The sequence below is a fragment of the Microtus oregoni genome, unplaced genomic scaffold, assembly GCF_018167655.1.
Source record: "Microtus oregoni isolate MIOR12 unplaced genomic scaffold, Mior012 000008F_ref0000371, whole genome shotgun sequence".
NCBI lineage: Eukaryota > Metazoa > Chordata > Mammalia > Rodentia > Cricetidae > Microtus > Microtus oregoni.
Genome location: NW_024543067.1, coordinates 54050378 through 54055353, shown reverse-complemented (window position 1 = coordinate 54055353; position 4976 = coordinate 54050378). Strand labels below are relative to the sequence as shown.

Here is a 4976-nt window from a genome sequence, read left to right as displayed (position 1 = left end):
GTATATATAATAAATAAATAAATAAATAATAATAAAAAAAACTCAAAGAAATTATCTTATCTAGTATGTATTAATAAGACAAGAACTTCATAATGGCTCCCTCAAGATATTTCTTTCCTTCCTCTCATATCTGTCCTTTCTCCATCACGACTATCTCATTTCCTCAAGTTCTTCCCAACCCTCCACTTCTCCCCTTCTTTTCTCCTTCTCTCCTTCCCTCTACCCTCTGCCCTCATGTCCCCATTTTTTGTCAGGCGATCTTTTCTGTTTCCAATTTCCAGGTGGGTCTATATATGTTTTTCTCTGGGTTCACCTCATTACTTAGCCTCTCTAGGATCTTGAACTATACATTCATTGTCCTTTGTTTATGGCTACTACCCTATAAAATGTATTGCTTCTCTCAAGACAGTTTTTCTGTAGCTTTGGAGCCTGTTCTGAAACTAGCTCTTGTAGACTAGACTGGCCTCGAAATCACAGAGATCCATCTGTCTCTGCCTCCTGAGTGATGGGATTAAAAGCATGAGCCATCACTGCCTGATAGTGGACCAAAAATAAAAGAACATGTAATACTTTGCAATATTTATATAACTATTATATATTTAAAATATGTAAATATATAAATGAATATTAAATAAAATTCCAGCAGGTGAATATTTTTAAGATTAATAAATTGATGGTCTTTCTGAACTGTAACTCAAGATTTAATTATGACAAGAGACTAACACAATAGACAAGTGGACTGCCTATGCTATACTTTAAAATAAAAAGTATGTAATAAAGTTTGTAAAAATGAAATAATAACAAAATATTTACATGGTATCTTTAAAATGTATCATCTGTGCTTTAATAGTGTGATTTCAAATCCTTTCTTCATTTTGTAGTAGCCTTCTTTTATTGAATTAGTGTCCTACAGGTGATTATTTTTGCCCTTTTATCAGAGTCATAATTGAACATCATGTTTTATAAAAAAACTTTATCATAACTTAGCTTATTCTCTAAATAGTTCTTTCAAGTTTAAATTCCTCAGTTCATCCATCATTTCCAAATTAATCTGACTCAAAATATGTCCTCTATTTCAGAAAAAAATACAAAATTCAAAATGGCAAATTAACTAAGAGAACTCCTTGCTTAAAGATGTTTAGTTCATAGTGCTTGTGTACATGAGTGGGAAAATTTTATTTACTATGGAACCTTTCATTTCTGATTTGTAAAGGGGACATTCTCCAGTGGAAGACAGAATGCCCATAATAGAAACACACCATAGCTGCAGGTTTCTAAAGGTGATTCCAGACAAGTACTTCCAATTACTTGCCAGAGTTCTAACCAAACATTGTGAGGTGTGGCCGTTATCAGACATTGATCTTCTGTCGTGGGAAGAAAAAATGAAAATGACCATAATTTTAAATTCACAAATTCCCCTGCTAGAGTTTTTAATGTACATGTGAAAGAACATGAGAAATTGATCATGCCAAAGGTAGGCAGTAGAAGTCAATAACTTTAAAAAACAGAAATACATTGTTGAAAGGGCATTCAAATGTTTTCACTCAATTACCAAAATATTAGGGCAAGATAATGGATACACAAATGGAACTAACAAAACTGACTTTCCAAATACTGTAACTGTGTGACAAAGACACTCTTTCAGATTAATACTTTCTTTTAGTCAGTGTCTTTTTCAAGGTAACTTTTTTTCTTCAAGCTGTTTATTAAAGGATTCAGCCGAGGAACTGCATTGGTATAAAAGACAGAAGATATTTTACCTTTATCCATTGACATGACAGAGGAGAATTTGAGATACATAAATGCACCTGACCCAAAGAATAGATAAACAGCAATTATGTGGGAACTGAAGGTGTTGAAGGCCTTGAACCTGTTTTCAGTGGAGTTTATATGGAAAATATTGGAGAGGATGAAACCATAAGAAATAAAGATGGTGATGCTGTGCACAATGATGTTGATACCCACGACAACAAAATCCTCCAGCTCATTGATATAAGTACTGGTGCAGGAGAGCTGCAAAGGGAGGATGTCACAAAAGTAGTGATTGATGGTGTTTGCACCACAGAAAATCAGTCTCAAGATGCATCCAGTGTGAGCCATGGCACCAGAAAATACCATCAAATATGAACCAAGCATAAGGTTCAAACATAAATTAGAAGACATGACAATATCATACAACAGTGGGTTACAGATGGCCACATAGCGATCATAAGCCATTGAGGTTAGCACATAGCACTCAGAAATAGAGAAAAAGCTGAAAAAGAAAAGCTGGGTCATATATCCACTATAAGAAATAATGTTTTTCTCTGATATAAAGCTCATAAACATTTGGGGTGAAAACACAGATGAATAGCAGAGGTCAACAAAGGACAAGTTAAAGAGGAAGTAGTACATTGGGGTGTGAAGGTGAGAATTCAGTGCAATCAAGATGATCAATCCGAGATTTCCCAACACAGTGATCACGTACATCACCAGAAAGAGGATGAAGAGTGGGCACTGGAGATCAGGCTCCTCTGTTATTCCCACCAGAAAAAAATTCAGTCACTGAAGAGTTATTTTCAGGAGCCATTCTTCTTTAAAGGAATCTACGCACACAGTCAAGAAGAATCATGTTAGAGGGAAATGCAGCCATTCCCACAACAGCCTTGAATGTAACATAAATTAACACCTACAGAATTTGCTTCTTTACACTGGGGTTCTGAGCAGTGCTGTTAGTTTCCTGTTCTTCTTCAAAAGTTTCCTCATTTATTTTTCTGTATCAGTGTTCTGATTTAACCTTCACTCAACTCTTTTATTCGTTTTCTGTGTCAGTTATGTGGATTGTTCAAATGACTGGTGAGATCAAATATTGTTGGTATTGCATTATCTAGACTGTACAATAAGGACTAGTTCTACAAATCATAGAGGTCCCAAAGTGTTTGGCGCATAGTTGTTAATCTTTATTTACTTGATTGGGTGTTTTGTCTTCTAAGTCTGCTCTCCTACAATTTTCAACCGAATTCTGGCATTTGGTCTGGTCCCAAGGGAACCTGAAGAAGGCCTGGTCCGACTGCTTGCTCTTCCCTGTGCAGTTCGAGGCAGCGCAGAAGTTCGGCATGGTCGTCTAGCCACCAGCTGGTCCAGCCCTCCCCGCCTCGTCAGGGCAGCAAGGCCACCCTCCAGGCCAGCGGAAGGGAACTGGGCAGGCCTGGCCTGCCGGCTCTGCCAGGGTGCGCACGCAGAGGAGGGGCTGCGCAGAACCCCAGTGCAGAGCGGGGGCACCAGTAGGATGAAAGCGTGTTACCTCTCACACTTGAAGAGAAGAACAAAGAATACCTCAAATTGTTATTTGAGATCCTGATCCTAATGGGGAAGCAGAACATACCCTTGGATGGGCATGAGGCTGATGAGGTCCCAGAAGGCCTCTTTGCTCCAGACAACTTTCAGGCCCGGCTGGAGTGCCAGATCAATTCTAAAGAAGAGGTCCTGTGGAAGCGATTTGAGATCACAGTGGTGAACAGGTGAACACGGAATTCTGCTCTAAATCTCAGCAGAGAGAGAAGCTGGCGATCCGGTAGAGCTGCATCCGGGAGGAGACATTCACGGAAGGGAGAGACTCACACTTCTTTATTATCATCACAGACGACGTGGTGGATATAGCAGGAAAGTAGCAGGTACTCCTGCTGGTGACGTTTGTCGATGAAGCTTACAACCTGAGAGAGGAGTTCGTGGGCTTCCTGCCTTATAAAGCCGAGGCAGAGATTTTGACTGTGAAATTTCACATTACAATAACTGAGAAGTGGGGGTTGAATATGGACTATTGCCGTGGTCAGGCCTACATTGTGTCCAGTGGGTTTTCTTCCAAAATGAAAGTTGTTGCTTCCAGACTATTAGAAAAATACCCCCAGGCCGTCTACACAAGTAGAGAATGAGCTCGATGAAAATGGAAGAAAGCATCTCAAGGCATATCTGTGGAACACATTGACAGAGCAGAGGTCAAGTAATTTGGCTTTGCTTAACATAAATTTTAATATAAAACATGATCTGGATTTAAAGATGGAAACATACATCAAACTCTATACAAATAAACCAGAGCTTCCTAAGAATAATTCAGAAACCATTGAAAATGCCTAAAAGATTTCTAAAATGAGTGTTTTTGTGTTTGTTGTTTGGAAAAAAAGCAGTAGGTATAGCAGGTCAGTTAACTGCTGCATACCTTGCTGAGAGACCTCCAGTTGAACGCATCACTACTTGTTGGTAATCCACGTATTGACCCCTGTTTGAACTCTCATGCTTTCAGCACCTGTCTGTTCTTTTAGAAGTTGGTATTGGGAATGTCAGAATGCCCACCTGCTAGTCGTACTCGCGAATTGTTTTAATTAAAATTATTTTAGATATAACATTATCGTTGTGGATTCAGTTGTCAGGTGTTACGTTATCAGGCCTTTGAAATATAAATTTGGTGAGAAATACATTTTATAGTGTATTACAATGAAGTACACCATTGACTTTTGACCTGTAGGAGTTATCAGTTGGTGTTTAAAATTTGTGGTAGCAACACTTGGAAGGCATAGGCATGAGAATCACAAGTTTCAGACCAGCCTGGGCTACATAGTGAGACTGGGGTGTAGCACAGTGGACTATAAATTAACACCTACAGAACTTACCTAATAGTTATGTTTTTCTTATCCAATTTCTTTCACATACACACACATATATAATATTGTTTTATATTTGCTTTAATCATATTCACTCTCCTTCCCCCAACTATTCACAGATCCATCATACTTCACTACCTACGCTACTGTATTATCCTTCTTTATTCATCAGGCTTATTTGTGCTGCCCATATATTCTTGAAAGTATAGCCTTTCACTAGAAAGACAGCTGACTTACCAGGGTACCTTCTTAGAGAAGACTGACTCTTCCTCTTCCAGAACCTGACAACTACCAATAGCTCTTAGCTAAAGTTGTGACTTCTTTCCCAACTTCTCTTTA

General features: G+C 38.6%; 2 pseudogenes; one reads left to right on the top strand and one right to left on the bottom strand.

Moving 5' to 3' along the window:
• Positions 1-1646: 1646 nt before the first annotated feature.
• On the bottom strand, positions 1647-2569 carry LOC121451391 (annotated as a pseudogene).
• Positions 2570-2813: 244 nt separating this feature from the next.
• On the top strand, positions 2814-3904 carry LOC121451390 (annotated as a pseudogene).
• Positions 3905-4976: the final 1072 nt, after the last annotated feature.